The sequence below is a fragment of the Narcine bancroftii genome, chromosome 11 (genome assembly GCF_036971445.1).
Source record: "Narcine bancroftii isolate sNarBan1 chromosome 11, sNarBan1.hap1, whole genome shotgun sequence".
Taxonomy (NCBI): Eukaryota; Metazoa; Chordata; class Chondrichthyes; order Torpediniformes; family Narcinidae; genus Narcine; species Narcine bancroftii.
This window is the reverse complement of record NC_091479.1, coordinates 47,356,990-47,376,449: the sequence shown is the minus strand read 5'-3', so window position 1 is coordinate 47,376,449 and position 19,460 is coordinate 47,356,990. Positions and strand designations below refer to the sequence as shown.

The following is a 19,460-nucleotide window of genomic DNA, read 5'->3' as shown; positions in this document are numbered from 1 at the left end:
CATTGTCGTCCCTAATGCATATAGCCATGTTAAATTTTGCAATAATACTCTAGCCAATGAACCTTTCTTTAAAAATATTCTGATTGCTGCATAACTCTTTAAAAAATATGTTTGGACACGAACATGGAATTCATTGAAAAAGATATTGAATATAAGGAAAATTATTCTTTTTAATACAATTCACATGTGCCATTCATGTCAAAGGAAGGTTTTTCCATTTGATTAAATCAGCTTTAATTTTATCAATAGAGAAACATAGTTCAACTTACACAAATGTTGATAATCCACATCAACAATTACCTCTAAATATTTAATTTTCATTTTTCATCTAAGCTGTGTAATCTGTTTACAAGCAGGATAATCTTCCTCTGTAATTGGTAATATCTTCCTCTTATCCCGAGTAACCTTATAACCAGACATTTCTCCATTATATGGCGAGCTCTCCACTGGCCACCGTGACAGAGGTGCACCAAAGAAAAGGTACAAGGACTGCCTAAAGAAATCTCTTGGTGCCTGCCACATTGACCACCGCCAGTGGGCTGATAACGCCTCAAACCGTGCATCTTGGCACCTCACAGTTTGGCGGGCAGCAGCCTCCTTTGAAGAAGACCGCAGAGCCCACCTCACTGACAAAAGGCAAAGGAGGAAAAACCCAACACCCAACCCCAACCAACCAATTTTCCCTTGCAACCGCTGCAATCGTGTCTGCCTGTCCCGCATCGGACTGGTCAGCCACAAACGAGCCTGCAGCTGACGTGGACTTTTTACCCCCTCCATAAATCTTCGTCCGCGAAGCCAAGCCAAAGAAAAGAACCAAACAGGTTTGCAGATGTCATAACGATTACTGAGGATTTGTTAAATTTGGATTTGTTATATTCTCTTCCTTTATTTTAATCCCACTAATTTTATCATTTTGTCTTATAGCTTGGGCTAGCGGTTCTATCACCAATGGTGACAAAGGACAACCTTGCCTAGTGGAGCGTGTTAAATTAAACGTATCTGAAATTTGTCCATTTGTCACCATCCTCACCAAGGGATTTTTATACAAGTCTTTAACCCAACCAGGTAAAAAAGGTCCAAACTTAAATCTTTCAAGTATTTAAATAAAAAGTACCTTTCAACTCGATCAAAGGCTTTTTCTGCATCTAATGCCACTATCATTGATTGATTCAAACAATGTCTTGACACATGAATCAACGTCAACAGTCTAACAATATTTTCAGAATAAAATCTATTCTTAATAAAACCTGCTTGATCAACATGTATTAAACGTGATAAATACTTCACAAGTCTATTAGCCAATACCTTAGCTACTATCTTATAAACTACATTTAATAACGATATTGGTCAATATGAGGCAACTTTCAATGGGGCTCTTCCTTTTTTGCATTAACTAAGTCTAGCTCTAGAAAAGTATTCTGGAAATGCTTTTGCTCTTCTGTAGCTTGTTTAAGAACATCCATCAAAACAGGAGACAAGACTTCATAAAATTCTTTATAAAATCCTCCTGTAAACCCATCTTCTCCAGGTGATATTCAATATCGCTTCTTCAATTTCTAAATCACTGAAAGGAACTTCCAATTCTGTCCTATCTTTATCGTCCAAAACCAATAACTCCAAACTACCTTAAAAAAAACTCAACACGTTCCTCATCCTGACTTACATCAAAAGGATATAAATTCTGGTAAAATGAGTGAAATTCATCATTCATTTCCTGAGGTTTAAAAGTAACTCTTATATTATTTCTTATCGCATTTATTGTCCTTGATGCCTGTTCAGTCTTTAATTGCCAAGCAAAACTTTATGCGCTCTTTCTCCTTACTCATAGTAATTCTATTTAGATCATTGTATTAATTTTTCATATTTATATGTTTGCATTATATTATAACAGTTTCAACTGAATCAAAAAAGTCTTTTTATCCACAGTCGAATTTCGTTGGAATTCCTTCTCTCAAATTGTTATTTCCTTCTCCAAATTTTGCCTCTCTGCCAAATGCTGCGTCTTAATTCTTGCAGAATAATTGATTATCAGACCTCTTAAATAAGCTTTTGAAGCATCCCACAGAACAAATTTACTTTGTACTGAATATGTATTAATTGGCAAATAAGATTGAATATGGTCTTTGATTTAACTTAGAAACTTTGGTTGCTTCAATAACATCCCATTAAACCTTCACCGATAAGGGGTCGCTACATTATGCAAACCAGAACATGTGCAGGTGCACAATCCTTTATCCAGATCCCTTTGGGGGGGGTAGGGTCACTGTGTTCTGAATTTCAGATTTTTTTGGATTTTGGAAAGCCAGATTTAAGACCACCCAAATTATGCTGCTGTATCCACCCCCACTCCCTTCCAGTCACACTGATATTTTTGCTCCACTCCTCACCTGCCTGACTCGCGCTGCCATCTCTCTCCCACTTGCTGATGTTTGGAGCTTTCCGGATTTTAGATGTCTGGAAAAAGGATTGTGTACTTCTACTTAACAATGAGGAATGATCCGATAAAATCCTACTCATATACTCTGCATGTATAAATCTACCCTGTAATTGTGCTGATGTTAAGCAAAAGTCGATTCTCAAAAAAGGATCATGTCTGGGTGAATAAAAAGAAAAGTCTTTTTCTGTCAGAATTAACTTCCTCCACATTTCCACCAAATTCAAATCTTTCATTGAGTCTAACATCCATTTAGCCATTTTGGTTCTTTGTACAGTTTTTGGAAATTTATCCAACACACAATTAAATTCCACACCAACCAAAATATTTTCATTAGCTTGACCCAGATTCAAAAAATTTCAGAAATAATGTCTTCATTATTTTCATTGGGTGGATAAACATTCATCAAAGTCCATGCTTCAGCAAAAATTTTACAATTCACCAACAGCTCTCGACCCAATGTGGCAGAGAATGATTCCAACTGAAACGGTATCTTCTTAGAAACCAAAGTAGCAACTCACCTCTTGCTTTCGAATTAAATGAAGATGCAAAAACATGTCCTACCCAATCTCTCATCAATTTCATATGTTCTTTCTCAGACAAATGAGTTTCTTGCAAAAAGGCAACATCAACCTTCATTTTCTTTATATATGCCAATATTCCCTTCATTTTCATCGGATTATTAAGTCATTTAACATTGAAGGTCACAAAATTGAAATGAGCCATAACTTAATTTCTTCTTGAGATTGCCACTTCACAGAGCAATTAAATATTTTAAAAAACCCAAACCCCCCTTTCAAACAATAAGAAACCCCTGTAAAAAATGTAAAAATCTACAAGTACAAAAGTCGGACCCCCCTCTGTGGACCAGCTGCAGTTAATACCACAATTGACAGATGGCTTTAGAAGTAGCAGAGTCAATCACCACCCCCCAACCGAACGTTAAAACATACCAATGTTAACACCCACATTGAGCTTGAGCTTCATCTTCAACATCACTCACCAATTCTGATTCTAATTCTTTTCCCTGTTCCCTTCCCAATTTTAACCTCGGGCATTTTCCCTATCAATTCCTTCAAATCTGGGAAGGAATTTGCAAAAGATAATGCACCATAAGGACTCTCAAAACATTGAGACTGATCTGGCCCATAATTCACCTTAAATATCGTCGGACACCGAAAAGTAAACTTATACCCTTTCTTCCACAGCACTGCTTTGACCAGATTAAAATCTTTGCATCACTTAATAATCTCCTGACTTAAATCAGGATAAAATAAAACCCTATTGCCTTAAACCATCATTGGGCTTTGATCAAGGCAAGCTTTCTGAACTGCAAGCCGCAATATAATTTCTCTATCCTGATATCACAAACATCTTAAAAGAACTGCTCTTGACATTTGACCCAGAAAAGGTTTTCTCCTTCACACCCTATGAGCCCTATCTAAAAAGTCTCGACTCCCAACATCTCTGGAATCCATTTCCAGAAATAATTTTACAGGATCTGAACCATCAATATCTTCCGGCAGACCAACTATCTTAATATTAATTCGACAACTTTGATTTTCTAACGAATCAATGTTTTTTAACAAATCTCTCTTCTGGACATCCTAGCCTGTATACAACTCCTCAATATGATCCATTCTCTCCGCATAATGGTCCCCACTGTCCTTACAGTCAATAAAAATGTCTTCGATCTTCTTAAATTGATCTTGTCCAGTGTCCACTGCTGTTAAACTCTTATTAATATCAACTAGAATAAATGTAATTTATTCACACATACCAGCCATTATTTCCTTTATACCAGCAAATTGATCATTTAAAGTTTCAAAATATTAGGTCATAGAAGACATCATCTTTTCATTTGGTTGGATCAGTTCTGTAGACATGAAGTTGACTTCCATCCCTGTTGCATGGGCCATAAAGACTGGGGAAGGTGTCTGTGGTTAAACAACAGCTTTCATTGGAGATGGAGATGTTCTTAAAGCCTAAGGCCTTCCTTCAGTAAGTCCAACTGCAGCAAATAGTCATTCTTGCTCTTCTTCTTCTGTAATTTCTGAGTTGTCCTCCTCCACTTCATACCTGGCTGCCCAACTGCGGATTTCTTGCATGTGAGAACATCCATCCATGCTGAGAAGCTCAGTAGCACCAGAGGAGCATCTACAGATGGGCCGCTGCATACAGTCAGTCGCCTTCCCGCGAACTCGCGCTCACATTCGGGCACCCACCCCCCTGCTCTCCTTAGTCAAGCCAGGCTTGGGTCAGATTCCACGCTCACTCTCCTGGCCCACCCCCAGGCCAAAGATCTTGGCGATATCTTGCGTCTCTGGAGGCGCAGAGGATGCAGACGTTTCTTCCAGCTTCTCTTGGGTTCCACATTGAGGATTTGGATCTATCTCTAACTGCTCCTGAGGTTCCTTCTGGAAGGTCGGCCTTGCTTCTTCTGCACTTTTCACAGGTTGAAAACCTAGGTTTTTTTCTAAGTTGCTGGTAATGAAATGGTTGTGTATGAACTGACCAGTATAGGCATGGGCTGGCCCACCCTCCTGATGACATCCTCTCCGAGACTCCTCCCTGGACTCCTCCCCAGTGACCCAGGCCATAAAGGTCGAGCAACCTCTTCCATCCCTTCACTTACCTAGCTTGCACGCGGGCCTGCAGTCTTGTGTGTAATAAAGCCTATCGCTCCCCTTAGTCTTTGTCTTTTTGATTATTAGGGCAACTGTCAGTGCCCAACACTGCTGTTTTCCTTTCTTCATTTCCAGAATCCTACAGTAGTAAATTAATGTTCCAAACATTGATAAAGTCAAAAAATTCACTACAGTTCGAGTATTGAATAGTTCAGTCAGGGAGAGGTGTCTTCTCACGTCATTTTCCGATGCCATCTTTCCACGACCCCCCCCACCCCAACCTCCCCTCAGCTGACTCCTTGAACACCATCCAATCCATGAACTCTAGGCAGCCCTGCAGCTGTCTTCCCTCACGTGACCACCTTTTGGTTGTCCTGATCTCGTAAGTGTTGTGAGCAATTTTAGGCCCCATTTCTAAGAGAGGATGTGATGGTGGTTTACAAGAATGACCCTGGGGATGAGAGGAATAATTTGATGGTTCTGGGCCTGTACTCGCCCAAGTTTAGAAGGATGAGGCAGGACCTCATTGAAATCTGATGAATAGTGAAAGTGCTGGATAGAGAGAATTTTGCCAGTACTGGGAGAGTGAAGGACCAGTGGGCACAACCTCAGAATAAAAGGATGTCTGCTTAAAACGGAGATGGAGAATCATTATCATCTCGAGCAGTGATTTTCAAACTCCTCCTCCACACCCCCACCCCCTGGATCATATTCCACTGAATCCTTGTGCCAGAAGTGCTCTGTTAGTAAGGAATTACTTAAGGTGAAATGTGATTGGAAAGAAAAAGTTTGAAAACCACTGTTTTAATTGTACGTCATTGACTTATTCTGTGTGTGGTTTCATAACTCTAGAGGAAATGGACCAATGACAATTTTTCTCAAGCAAAATATTTCCTTCACAATTGGGTCCACTGCAGACTTTCTCAGCCTTTTTTCCCATTCATCTGCCACTTGAAGAAATCTCTTACTCATTTTTCGACACTACAAGGAATAAAGTCCCAACCTGTTCAAGCTTTCCCTGTAGCTCAACTCCTGAAGATCTGGCAGCTTCCTAGTAAATCTTCTCTGCACTCTTTCAATCTTACTAATACCCATCCTGTAGCTAGGTGACCATAACTGCACACAATACTCTAATTTTTCCCTCACCAACATCTTTTGCAACCTCACCATAACTTCCCAACTCCTAATTTCAATATGTTAATTAATGAAGGCCAAGATGACAAAAGCTGTCTTTAGAACCCTGTCGTCCTGTGACACCACTTTCATGGAATTATGTAACTGTGTTTTATCTCTTGCCAATTTCTATCACTTCTTTGTTCAATTTCATAATGTTGACTTCTGGACTATTTTATTGTGCCCCTTGATCTAGAGAGTTCTGGCAGAGCAAAGCAATTTTGTTTTCTTTTGTCAGGTCAAATTTTGTCACATTGATCCAAAAACAAGTATTTTCACCATTCCTTCATTTCAGATTCTCTGCAGCTGTCGTATTGAACCTCACAGTGACGGCATCATGTTCGTCTTGTTTATCCTTTACCCCTCCATCCAGACAGATGTGTTGATCAACGAGTCGACTCCACTCATCCAGCACCACTGCCATTTCTGCTGCTCGGGCTTTTGATCCCACATATTGAATTTGTTATTTCCCCTCTTCTTTTTTCTCAGCAAAGAGTATCAGGTTAATTTGATTTTCTTTCTGAATCCCAGTGAAAGGTTATCGACCTGAAGGTTTTAACTCCAATTATTTTTCCAGTAGATGACCCGCTGAGTATTTCCAGCATTGAGTTTTTATTTTACTGCCTTGGTATATTGCTGAGTGCTTTGAATGGGAGAAGAAATATGGGTTGGGTTAAGTAAAGATTTCTAGATTATGGAGTAGATTTAGAAAAATAGACGTAAAAGTGGAGCGTTCATGGAAATAGTTAATTAATCTTTTCGAATTTTTGAGTCTCCTGCCGGAAAGCTTGGGATACTCACTGGGCTTAATTCAAACCTGCCGGCAGCAAACTCTTAATGAGGTCCCACCTTGTCCTGTGGAGCCCAGCGCATATAACCATATGACTGTTTACAGCACGGAAACAGGTCATATTGGCCCTTCTAGTCTGTGCCAGTTCACATGAACAACTCCACTAGTTTTCCCCTCCAACACTCTGGCCATATCCCTCCAACCCCCTCATATCCATCGACACATCCAACCTTCTCTTAAATGACAGAAAGGACTCTGCCGCAATGATCTCTTCTGGAAGATCATTCCATTCTGCCACCACTCTCTGAGTGAAGAAGCATCCTCTAACATTCCTCCTGAAGTTTTGCACCTTTACCTTGAACTCATGCCCTCTTGTTCCAACCTCCCCTGCCCTCAGGGGAAAGAGTCTACTCATGTCTAGTCTATCTATTCCTTTCATAATTTTGAATACCTCTATCATAACCCCCTTCATCCATCTACGTTCCAATGAATAAAGTCACTGTCTCCTTAATCTTTCTCTGTACTCGAGATGTTGTAAGCCATGTAACATTTTTGTAAATCTTTTCTGCACCCTCTCCTCGTTATCTATTTCCTTCCTCTATTTGGAGACCAGAACTGAAAACAATTCTCCAAACCTGGCCTCACCAATGCCTTAAACAGTTGCAGCATCACTTTCCAGCTATACTCTAGTCTATGCTATGATTTATGAAGCCCAGCAGACCATATCTCAGGATAAGACCCACTGTCTTAACGTCCCTCATATGCAAGATTTTGCCTCCCATCTGCACAATTTCTGTGCTTTCTCCAAGGTTGATCTTGTCATAAGATACCATCAGATCCCATCCATAAGGTAGACATTCCTAAAACGGTGATTATTACACCTTCTGGGCTTTTTAAATGTCTTAGGATGCCACTTGAGTTGAAGAATGGTGTTCAAACCTGCCAGCGGGTTATAGACACCTTGGGCAGAGATTTAGAGTTCCCTTAGATCTACTTGGATAACATCTGGTAAAAACAATGGCATCTCGAATATGCTGTCCAGACCGACTATATATCATATTCAGGGTGACATTGATATTTCTGAATTAGCCAGTATCCAGGCAATGGACCCCGATGTTCAGGCATACAGTACGGCCATTACTAACCTGGACATACAGCAGAGGGCAGCACAACTGGGTGGCCAACCTAACTTTGTGACATGTCTTTGGGCTACATTAGACCAATGTTTCCTGCATCTTGGAGGAAACACCTTATTGAACAGATACACAGCTTATCTCATCCGTCCATCAGAACATCTGTCAAGCTCATGTCAAATAAATATGTATAGCATGGACTGAGAATGTGTCATGCAATGTGTTTGCACATGTACCTCCTGCCAGACTGCCAAAATTCAGTGCCACACTAAGGCACCTCTTCAACATTTCCCGACGGTATGCAGACAGTTGGAACACGTGCATGTAGACCTGCTTGGATCATTGCCAGAATCTCAAAACATGAGATACATTCTAACAATTGTAGAACATTTCACGTGCTGGCCAGAGGCCGTCCCGTTGCCATCCAGTGACACTGAGACAATGGCCAGAGCATTCATCGTCAACTGGATGGCTAGATTTGGTTTTCCCACATTAATTCAATCCGCGGAACACAATTCACCCACGTTCCCAGCAGCAAGTGAAGTCCACTTTTAAGGCCCGAGTCACTGGTCCCAATTAGGTTGATGAGTTGCCATGCATTCTTTTGGGAGTGCGCACAGCTCCAAAGTAAGATATGACTGCATTGTCCGCAGAGATGGTTTATGGTACGGTCCTTACAGTTTCATGGGACATTCATTTCACAACCAACTCTGATCTGAACTTCCTTCCACAGCTTCGACATGGTATCGCGATCAGCAAAGCTTTTCCTACCCACTGGCTTGGATCCCCTTAACAGAATGTACCCCACCACTCCTGGACACTGATTTTGTTTTTGTGCGCAGACAGGACCTAGGAGTGCTGTTACAACAACCGTATGAGGGTGTTTTCCAGGTGGTAAAGAAGAATGGGTTTGCGTATACTTTAGACATTGGGGGACATTCACAGCTGTTTAGTTGGTATAGACAAAACCTCTGCCCATTTGGATCCCGCTTCACCCTTTCATTGCCCCCAGCCGAGACGATGAGGGTGTCCACCTAAGGTGCATGCAACTGGTGTTTTACTTTCTGGCGACGGTTCTGGTGGGGGGTGGGGTGTGTATCAGCTATGTAGCGGGCCGAGAGAGCCAGGTTCTATGGCGGGCACATGAAATCATAACGCAGACAGCTGGGAAATCATCCATTTAATTGACCGCATGCACGTGGTCCTGCGTGTCGAGGAATGGCACGTTGATCTGTGATTTCCCCTGCCGGAAGGTGCAGGACACTCACAGGGCTTAATTTAAACCTGTGGTCCCGTGGATCTGCAGCAAACTCACAAATGATGTCCCACCTTGACCCATGGAGCCCGGGACACGCTGTAAATAGAAGAAGCCTGTAAAGACTGAATAAAGCAGTTTTGTGTTGACTAACCTGGTATGTGTGTGTGTGTGTGTGTGTGTGTGTGTTGCTTTAGTAGCTCTATCGAAGTATAAATATTTGGGAGGATGATCACACTTACAGGATACTTTTCATCCATCTCACAGCCTGCGGGAAGATGCTATTCCCCAGCCTTTTAGTCCTGATCTTGATGATGGACGTGGTTAAAGATGCTGTTCACTAGATCAAAATGGTCTTTGTACTATTCCTTGAGCCCAATTTGAACAACACTCCCAGTAAATGTCATCTACAGAAAAAGGGAGACCCCAGTGATCCTCACTACTCTGCATCATTGCTGTCTGATGCTATACAGCAACTAGACCATCCAAAGGTCGAGACTCAACTGCGCTCCTGTAAAATCTCAGGATGAGAGCCATTAGCCTTGACTTTCTCGGGCTCCTTGGGAAGTGTAGGCCCTTCCTGACCGATAAGGAGGTGTGATTGTTTTGTGTATTAATACGTGTGCTGTATGGATGGGAATTTTATGTGATTGTATTGTCTATTCTTGCTCTTTAACAATCTTTAGTGGATAGAAGTAGTCATTGTACTTTAGGATGTACAATCATGTACAGATTGTCCTTCAATAGCCATTTGGCCCAGATGTCTATTCAGTCCAAGAATACTTTCCATCACAGGCAGATTTTAAGCATTAACACCATTCATACTTAAACAAACATTGTTTTTAATTTTCTTTTTAAAAAAAACAGGATCAAACTTTAACTTATCACTATTAACAGCCTTCCATTACCCCCTTCTAATTCGAAGTGCAGGTGTATTTAATGTGCATAAAGTTCTTTGACACAACTCCAAGTTCACCGGTGTCTATCAATTCTTATACTGTGCATAGAATTCACCATTTATGAATTTGAATATGAATGATAAGCTCTGGTGCTTAAAAGTAAATGTTTACCCTCCAGGAAAGCTCTTGTTGGTTTCAGAGAGGGATTTCCTGCTCATTGGACACACATAAACTGATTCCCTCTGATCAGCCACTTTGGTGTCTTGCCAAAGAACCTTGACCCATAAGGGTTTTCCAAATGATAACCTCTTCTGCAGGTCACCATTGATTTCCTTTTGTTTCCCTTATTTCAGGTAAAACATCATTTCGAGCCAGCCATTTCCTGTTTTTCAACAGGCTGAACTGAGAACTCACGACCCGTCTTAAAAACAAGATGCTGGCTTGCCATCTCTCTCTCTCTCTCTCTCTTTTAGAAAAAGCCTATTTGGTCTCTCTTCTCTGCTTGCAAAACCACATGACCTTCTTAGAATAGCAAACTGGTATCAGCCAGATGACTGCACTGGACTCAAACTTCTGAGTCCATTAATCTGTTGCTTTAAAACAATAATCCATTTACACCTGCTTTTGAAATTCTTTAGCAAAACAGTCTCCTTGTTTTGTCTTTGTAAAGACTCTCGGCGCCTGAATGACTCACTCTCAACAAAGCTCTTGTATTTTAAATAAGAGCTGTTTTGTGCAGTGTATGTGTTTGTTTGTGACCAAAACGACTGCTCCAATCCATCTCTTTCAAAAACATCTCTAGATACAATGTAAAATATATAATCTGTCACAGGACAGATGCAGCAGAGGAGTTGTGATCAAATCAATGGTGTCCTTGCAAAAACAAAAGTGGGAAGAGGTATAATCTGTTGAGTAGAGTTTGTAATAGTTTGAAACTTGAACCTCTCTCTATTTCAGGAGACAATTTACTGTCATGTAATTAAAAAGTGTCATGTCACACAAAATTGCTTTTTTCTTGCTATAAGGCAGACAGACTTACCTCTGGCAGAAATTTCCTGAAATGCTTCTTGCAGTCAGAGAAAGACTGAGTGCTCCCCCCCCCCCCCCACCACCCCAAACCCTGGGCCAAGTCGCTGAGGGTCTGTGGATTCTCTTTTAATGCTCACAGATGTATGCTCCAGTTTTGAACCTCTGACATAATTAGGAACCATTTTACTCGTATCTTAGGTCTGATACCTGACACCCTTTTAGCCAGTTTTGACCCAGTCTCTAGCAATCCACAGCCTGGTGTGAGTTCCTTGACTGCTTTGTCCAGAAGCCCACAGCCTGCGTGGGTTCCTCTCCTCAAGTCACCAACAGCCTGCCACCTATGTGGGTCTTTCAGCTGCAGAACCCCCCACTGGTCTGCTGCCTTGGTCACTGACCCGTGGATTGAATCCTCTGCTTCTGAGATGTTGGTGGGGTGTGGTCTTTCAGTTTTCTGGTGCCCTGCACTAGTCGTCCGCTTCCCCAGAGTTCACGGTGGCGAAGAAATCTAACAAATCTAAATTTAAAAAAATTAACTAAGAGGAGAATCTCACATGTCTAGAGGGATGGAAAGGGCATTATTACAAATTGAAGCCTGATATTTGAATATTCAGGTGCCAAATTTGCAAAAGCATAGAGTTTCTATTTAATTTTTTCCAAAGAAATACAACTTTGAATTTTTGCATGTCATCTTGGCATCCCTAAAAATATATGGGATTTCCAAGTAAGTTCAATACATGTCCTCATCACCGCTAACGTTAATTTAACAAATTTCAATTGATATATTAATAGATTTAATTTGGTCCTTGTTCCTTCCATATTTCTTAATAAAAATAAGGTCAGATTCTGTGGAAAAACATCTCCTATAACTTGTTCCATAAATATTGTAATTCTCCCCAAAATGATCTTGCATTAGGACAAAGATAAGTTGAATGCAAGAAAGTTGCGATATCTTCACCACACCTAAAACATTGATGTGATAAATCTGATTTTATTCTATTCAATTTTACTGGTGTAAGAAGTAACTGTAGAAGAAAAACTAGTTGTGAATTCCTTCCTCACTGCTGCAGTGTGGAACTTTGGTCAATAGATCCAAAATGCTGCATTGAAGTGAATTAATACAACTCCCCTAGATCACGCGATCAAGAGAGCAAAAATAAATTATGAAAGTAAGCTTGCGGGAAATATAAAAACCGACTGCAAAAGCTTTTATAAATATGTCAAGAGGAAAAGATTGGTGAAATCCAGAGTAGGTCCCTTGCAGTCAGAATCAGGGGAATATATAATGGGGTGTAAGGAAATGGCAGACCAATTAAATTCTTACTTTCATTCTGTTTTCACAAGAAAGGATACAAATAACATCCCAAGTATGTTGGGAAACATAGAGACTAATGCAAGGGAGGAACTGAAAGAAATCAGTATCTCTAAGGACATGGTCTTGGGGAAATTGATGGGATTGAAGGCAGATAAATCCCAAGGACCTAATAATCTACATCGTAGGGTACTCAAGGAAGTGGCCATTCAGATAGCAGATGCTTTAAGAATTATTTTCCAGAAATCGATAGATTCAGGATCAGTACCCATGGAGTGGAGGGTAGCTAATGTTACCCCACTATTTAAAAAGGGGGGTAGAGAAAAAGCAGGGAATTATAGGCCGGTGAGCCTTACATCAGTAGTGGGCAAAATGATGGAATCCATTATTAAGGATGTAATAGCGGAGCATATGACTAGCAGAGAAGGGATCGGACAGAGTCAACAGGGATTTACAAAAGGTAAATCGTGCTTGACAAATCTATTGGAATTCTTTGAGATGGTGACAGGTAAAATAGATGGGGGAGAGCCAGTGGATGTGGTGTACCTGGACTTCCAAAAGGCCTTCGATAAGGTCCCGCATAAACGACTGGCTTACAAAATCAAGGCTCATGAGATTGGGGGCAAAGTATTGATGTGGATTGATAACTGGCTGGCAGGTAGAAGACAGAGAGTTGGGATAAATGGCTCATTTTCTGAGTGGCAGGCTGTGACCAGTGGGGTGCCACAGGGATCTGTACTGGGACCCCAACTGTTCACAATTTACATTAATGATCTGGATGAGGGGATTTGATGTAATATCTCCAAATTTGCAGATGACACTAAACTAGGAGGGGTTGTGTGCACGGAAGTGGGAGTCCGGAAGCTCCAGTGTGATTTGGATAAATTGAGGGACTGGGCAGATAGATGGCAAATGCACTACAATGTGGATAAATGTGAGGTTATCCATTTTGGTAAAACAAACCGGAGGGCAGATTACTATTTGAATGGCAATAGATTAAGAGATGGTGAAGTGCAGAGAGACCTAGGGGTACTTGTACACCAGTCTCTGAAGGCGAGCATGCAAGTACAGCAGGCGGTTAAAAAGGCAAATGGTATGTGGCCTTCATATCAAGAGGGTTTGTGTATAGGAACAAGGATACCTTACTGCAGCTGTACAGGGCCTTGGTGAGACCGCACCTGGAGTATTGTGTGCAGTTTTGGTCACCTTATCTAAGGAAGGATGTTCTTGCAATGGAGGGAGTGCAGAGGCAATTCACCAGGCTGATACCTGGAATGGCAGGAATGACTTATGAGGAAAGATTGCGCAAATTGGGATTGTACTCGCTGGAGTTTAGAAGATTGAGAGGGGATCTCATAGAGACATATAAAATTCTGGCAGGACTGGACAGAATGAATGCAGATGGGATGTTTCCAAGGATGGGAAAATCCAGAACCCGGGGCCATGGTTTGAGGATAATAGGCAAACCATTTAGGACCGAGATGAGGAGGAATTTCTTTACCCAGAGGGTGGTGAATCTGTGGAATTCATTGCCACAGAGGGCAGTCGAGGCAGGTTCATTAAATATATGTAAGAGGCCAATTAGATATATTTCTTCAGTATAAGGGTATTAAAGGTTACAGAGAGAAGGCAGGGACGGGGTATTGAACTTTAAGATCAGCCATGATCTCGTTGAATGGCGGAGCAGGCTCAAAGGGTCGAATGACCTACTCTTGCTCCTATCTTCTATGTTTCTATGTTTCTATTGCCAAATCAGTCTCCTGAGGAGGTTTTCAAATCCAATAGCCTGAGTCACCTGACTCCAGGTGCAGCTTTCAGATAAAATCCTTGCTGACATCTGCTACATGACTGATGTAAAAACAATTATACTGAACTAATTTATGTCTTGCATTGAGATCCTGATATGGATCTCCCCATATTTGCCAATCAATTACAATATTCAGATCCATTTCTCACCTTTGTCTCAACTTATGAACTTCTCATTTAAAAGTTCCTACTTGTAATAAAGAGGACATTATCAAATAATTTTTTTTAACAATTCCTCTTTATAAGGAATTTCTATTTCAGTACAACATGGTTGGTCCCAACTTATCCTTCAAATATGCTCTTAGTATAAAACGCAAAGCTTACCAGATTCATGTAAAACAGCAATAATTACAGTAATACTAAAGCAAGGGAAAGATCCACTCACACCAGCGTCATATAGACCAATATCTTTACTTAACACAGATTATAAGTTAATAGCTAAATTATTTGCAAATAGATTAGCAGAGTATGTACCGAAAATGGTAAATCTAGACTAAACTGGATTTATCAAAAAAAGACGCACAACAGACAATATTTGTAAATTTATTAACTTAATTAATGCAGTAGAAGGGAATAAAGCACCAACAGTAGCAGTTGCTTTAGACGCAGAGAAGGCCTTTGACAGAGTAGAATGGAATTATTTGTTCAAATTATTGCAAAAATTCAGTTTACCGGAGAAGTATATGAATTGGATTAAAGCATTATATAAGGGACCATTAGCGAAAGTGACAGTAAATGGACTTAAGCAGGTCAACACGACAGGGATGCCCACTATCACCTTTATTGTTTGCGTTAGCTATAGAACCACTAGCAGAATTGATAAGAACAGAAAATAATATAAAAGGGATAAAAATAAAAGACAAGGAATATAAAATCAGTTTATTTGCGGATGATGTTATAGTATACTTAACAGAACCAGAACTATCAATAAAAGAATTATATAATCAATTGAAGGAATATGGAGAAGTGTCGGGTTACAAGATCAACGTAAATAAAGGTGAAGCAATGCCTATGAATGATGTGGATTTCTCAAAATTTAAGAAAGAATCACCATTTAGGTGGCAAATGCAAGCAATAAGATACCTAGGTGTACAAATAAACAAAAATCTCGGCCAACTATATAAACTCAATTATTATCCACTAATGAAAAAATTACAGGATGATTTAGAGCATTGGAAAGATTTACCATTAACACTAATAGGAAGGATAAACTGTATTAAAATGAACATTTTTCCAAGGATATTATACCTATTTCAGGCATTGCCAATACAACTGACAGAGAAATTCTTCAAGGAGTTAAAGAAAATAATAAGGAAATTTTTATGGAAAGGGGGGAAACCGAGGATAGCACTAGATAAATTAATAGAATGGTAATAACAAGGAGGCTTACAACTGCCAAACTTAAAAAAATTATTATAGAGCCGCACAATTAAGATACCTATCAGATTTTTATCTAACAAGGGAAAAGCCAGATTGGACGAGATTAGAATTAGATAAAATAGGGGAAAAGACACCTGAACACATATTATATAAATGGGATGAAAAATTGGTACAACATAGAAGTTCTCCAGTATTACATCATCTACTCAATATTTGGAAGAAGATTCATGTAGAAAGAAATAAAACAAATTATCAATTACCAAAACTAATATTGACGCAAAACAAGTTACTCTCTTTTACAATAGATAACCTTTCCTTTAGAGAATGGGAGAAAAAAGGGATTAAAAGAATAGAAAATTGTTTTTCAGGAAATAGATTATTATCCTTTGAACAAATGAAAGATAAATACAATATAACTCAAGATACAGCACTGGCATATTACCAATTGAGATCCTACTTGAAGCATAAATTAGGAAGCAGTTTGAGTTTGCCAGAGGGAAGTAACTTTGAATATGTGATTACAGATACAATGATAATCAAAAGATTTATAACAAATATGTATATTAAACTGCAAGAAAAGGAGAATGAGGAAACAAATGGTAAAACTAAACAAAAATGGGAACAGGATTTAAATATAAAGATAAAAAAGGAAACATGGGAGAAGTTATGCTCTGGAACGATGAGAAATACAATAAATACGAGGTTATGTATGATACAATATAACTGGATACACAGGCTATACATTACACCTCAAAAGTTAAATAAATGGGACCCAACAGTATCTGATAGATGTTTTCGATGTAAAAAAGAAATGGGAACAACAATTCATGCAATCTGGGCATGTGAAAAAGTAGAACAATTTTGGGAAGATCTCAATCAGATATTAAATAAAATAACAGAAAACAATATACCAAAGAATCCAGAGATCTTTCTCCTAAGTAACATAAAAAACAAAGAATTTGGAATTGATTTGGAGGATGCACAAAAAAGATTTGTTAAGATAGCTCTAGCCGTAGCAAAAAAATGTATTATGTCAACCTGGAAATTGGAAGATAATTTCAAAATACAACAATGGTATATAGAAATGAATAAATGTATTACATTAGAAAAAAATAACATATATTTAAGAAATAATATTGAAATATTCGAACAAATATGGGAGCCTTATATTAAACACAATAGCGAAAACCTACCGGGGACAATCACTACCTAAGTTAACGGAAGGAAAAGGAAATGAAAAGAATGGACTCAGTGGAATTTCTGGTGTATTTTTATTGAATGACAACATTGTCTGACTGGTTTAATGTATCCTAGATTTTATACCTTAAATGGACGGGAGGGGGGAGGTGGGGAGGGTGGGAGGGGAGGAGGGAGGGGGGGAGAAAATGACATTGTATATGTGTGAAAAGGAAAAAATGTGTATCATGGTTAATGTGATTTATGGTGTGAAATAAAAAAATATATATAAAAAAAAATATGCTCTTAGTTGGAAATAGCAAAAAAGATTGCGATGAGTTATACGATATTTATTTCTCAGTTGCTCAAATGACATTAATTGACCCCTTTCATAACAATCTTCAACATTTATAAACCCCTTACGAAACCAGCTATCCAGCAATTGATGATCCTGAAGATACGAGGATACGAGGATTTTGAATCAAAGCCATTCTGGGTGATGTACATCCACTTACACCGTTTACATCATTTATTTTATTCCATATATTAATCAAATGTTTCAACAATTGTGTATCTTTATCACCAACCATTAATTTTGATTCCCACTTGTACATAAATTCTTCTGCTTTTCCCTCTCCTATTTTATTTGATTCTATTTTAACCCTTTCACCAAAAGAAGCAAGAAATCTCATTTGAGCTGCTCCATAACAATTTTTAAAAAGAGGAAGCTACAGTCCTCTCAATGCAGAATTTGCATTGGGTTATTTGTAACATGGGATTCAATCGGAAATGGGTTCACATGACATAAAACCACGATGCAGAATGTTTTCTAAGAATGGAATACAAGAGGAGGGTTCACTAGGTCTCCAGCAGGATATAGATCACAAGATATAGGAGCAGAAGTTGGCCCGTCGAGTCTGTTCCACCATTCTTCCACTCAGCCCCACTGCCCAGCTCTCTCCCCATTACCCTTAATTCCTTGACGTATCAAATACCTGTTAATCTCTGCCTTAAATACACCCAATGACCTCACGTGGGTTTCACGACCCATTGACAAAATCAATTTTTCCACATTTGTTTTAAATTGACACCCTTTTATCCTGAAATTATGCTCTCCTGTCCTAGAATCCCCTACCATGGGAAACATCTATGCCATATGTACTCTGCCCAAGCCTTCCAGCATTTGAAATGCCTCTGAGGTCCCCCTTATCCTTCTGTACTCCAACTAATACAGTCGAAGAGTCGACAATTGTTCCTCATACACTAACCCTTTCATTCCTGATATCATTCCAGTAAATCATCTCTGACCTTCTCCAACACCAGCACATCTTTTCTCAAATACAGCACCCAAAACTCTAATTCTGATTGAATGGAAAGGGAATTCTCCAACGACACAAACACAACAGTGAAATGATATTATGTCTTGTTGATATTTACCACTCGGGAAGGTTCTTGTTGTGTTGTTCAGGGAAGCATTAGTGTTTTTGTGACTCAATGTACCAGCATCTGAAGTTTGTTATCTCTTCAGAAAAGCTTGAAAGCTTTAGCATAGAGCAGAGCTGAACCAGGTCTTTGCAGGTATTTAAGGGAGTGTGTGGGCAGGGTTTGTTCTGGACCAACAATCTCACCAAATGACTCTGCTTGAAATCAAGATTCAAACCATTTTGAGCAATACAACAGGAATTGTTCCCTGAGGAGTTTTCTTTCAATAGTGGAAGTGATTTTTTTTTTAAAGCCTGTTAATATTCCTGATGCAGATGTTTGTATTTAACTTTCAGGTTGCTATCTGTTGTTAACTTGGAGGCCTTTAATGGGGTGACTGGGTGGAGTCTTTGCTTTAACCAAGCAGTTCTCTTGCAATTTTCCAGCTGTTGGATGCGATTCAGTTGCTTGCAAGTTTAGCAAGTGGGATTTTGATGTGAAATTGCAACTCACAGCATCATTTTTGTGTTTGAAAATGCCAATGTGAAAATTTTAACTTTAGTCTTCTTGGTTTGCTCAAGTTTACAGAGGAAACGTTGGGTGAAGCTGAGAAGACAGAGTTGGATGCCCATTTGGGGAATCGGCTGGGCAAAGCAGAAAGGACAAAATGAGGGGCTGAAAAAATAATGAAGCAGACTGAAGTGCCGTTGAACCAAACCCAGGTAAAGAATTTAATTTTGTGCAGCGTACTTAAGAGACCAAACGATTTAGGCTTTTAGTGGTGACCTATTTAAATGAACAAAATCTGATTAGAATAGAACTTTATGGAATGTTTGGAAGTTGCCACAAAAAAATGGAGCATATAAATTAGATAAATGAACAATACAATGAGCCTGGTGTCACAGTATCTGCCTCCCTCTACCGTACATCACTGTTAAACCTTCTCCCCAATATGAACCTGATGTCACAGTATAGGTCAGAGTTTATTGTACATCACTGTTAAACCTTCTCACTACAGTGAATCCAG

General features: G+C 39.5%; 1 long non-coding RNA gene across 2 annotated transcripts in view; it reads left to right on the top strand.

The window, feature by feature from the left end:
- The window catches only part of LOC138745340 (uncharacterized), a 69,442-nt gene extending 50,297 nt beyond the window's left edge, over window positions 1–19,145 (top strand). The window contains exons 1-3 of one of the 2 annotated variants that reach the window (XR_011346190.1): window positions 1,019–1,065; window positions 17,443–17,507; window positions 19,015–19,145. This is a non-coding gene — a long non-coding RNA (uncharacterized lncRNA). Of the gene's footprint in view, window positions 1–1,018; window positions 1,066–17,442; window positions 17,508–19,014 lie in introns of those variants that run through there. The other variant, XR_011346189.1, reaches the window with a different exon arrangement.
- The last annotated feature ends 315 nt before the right edge of the window (window positions 19,146–19,460 follow it).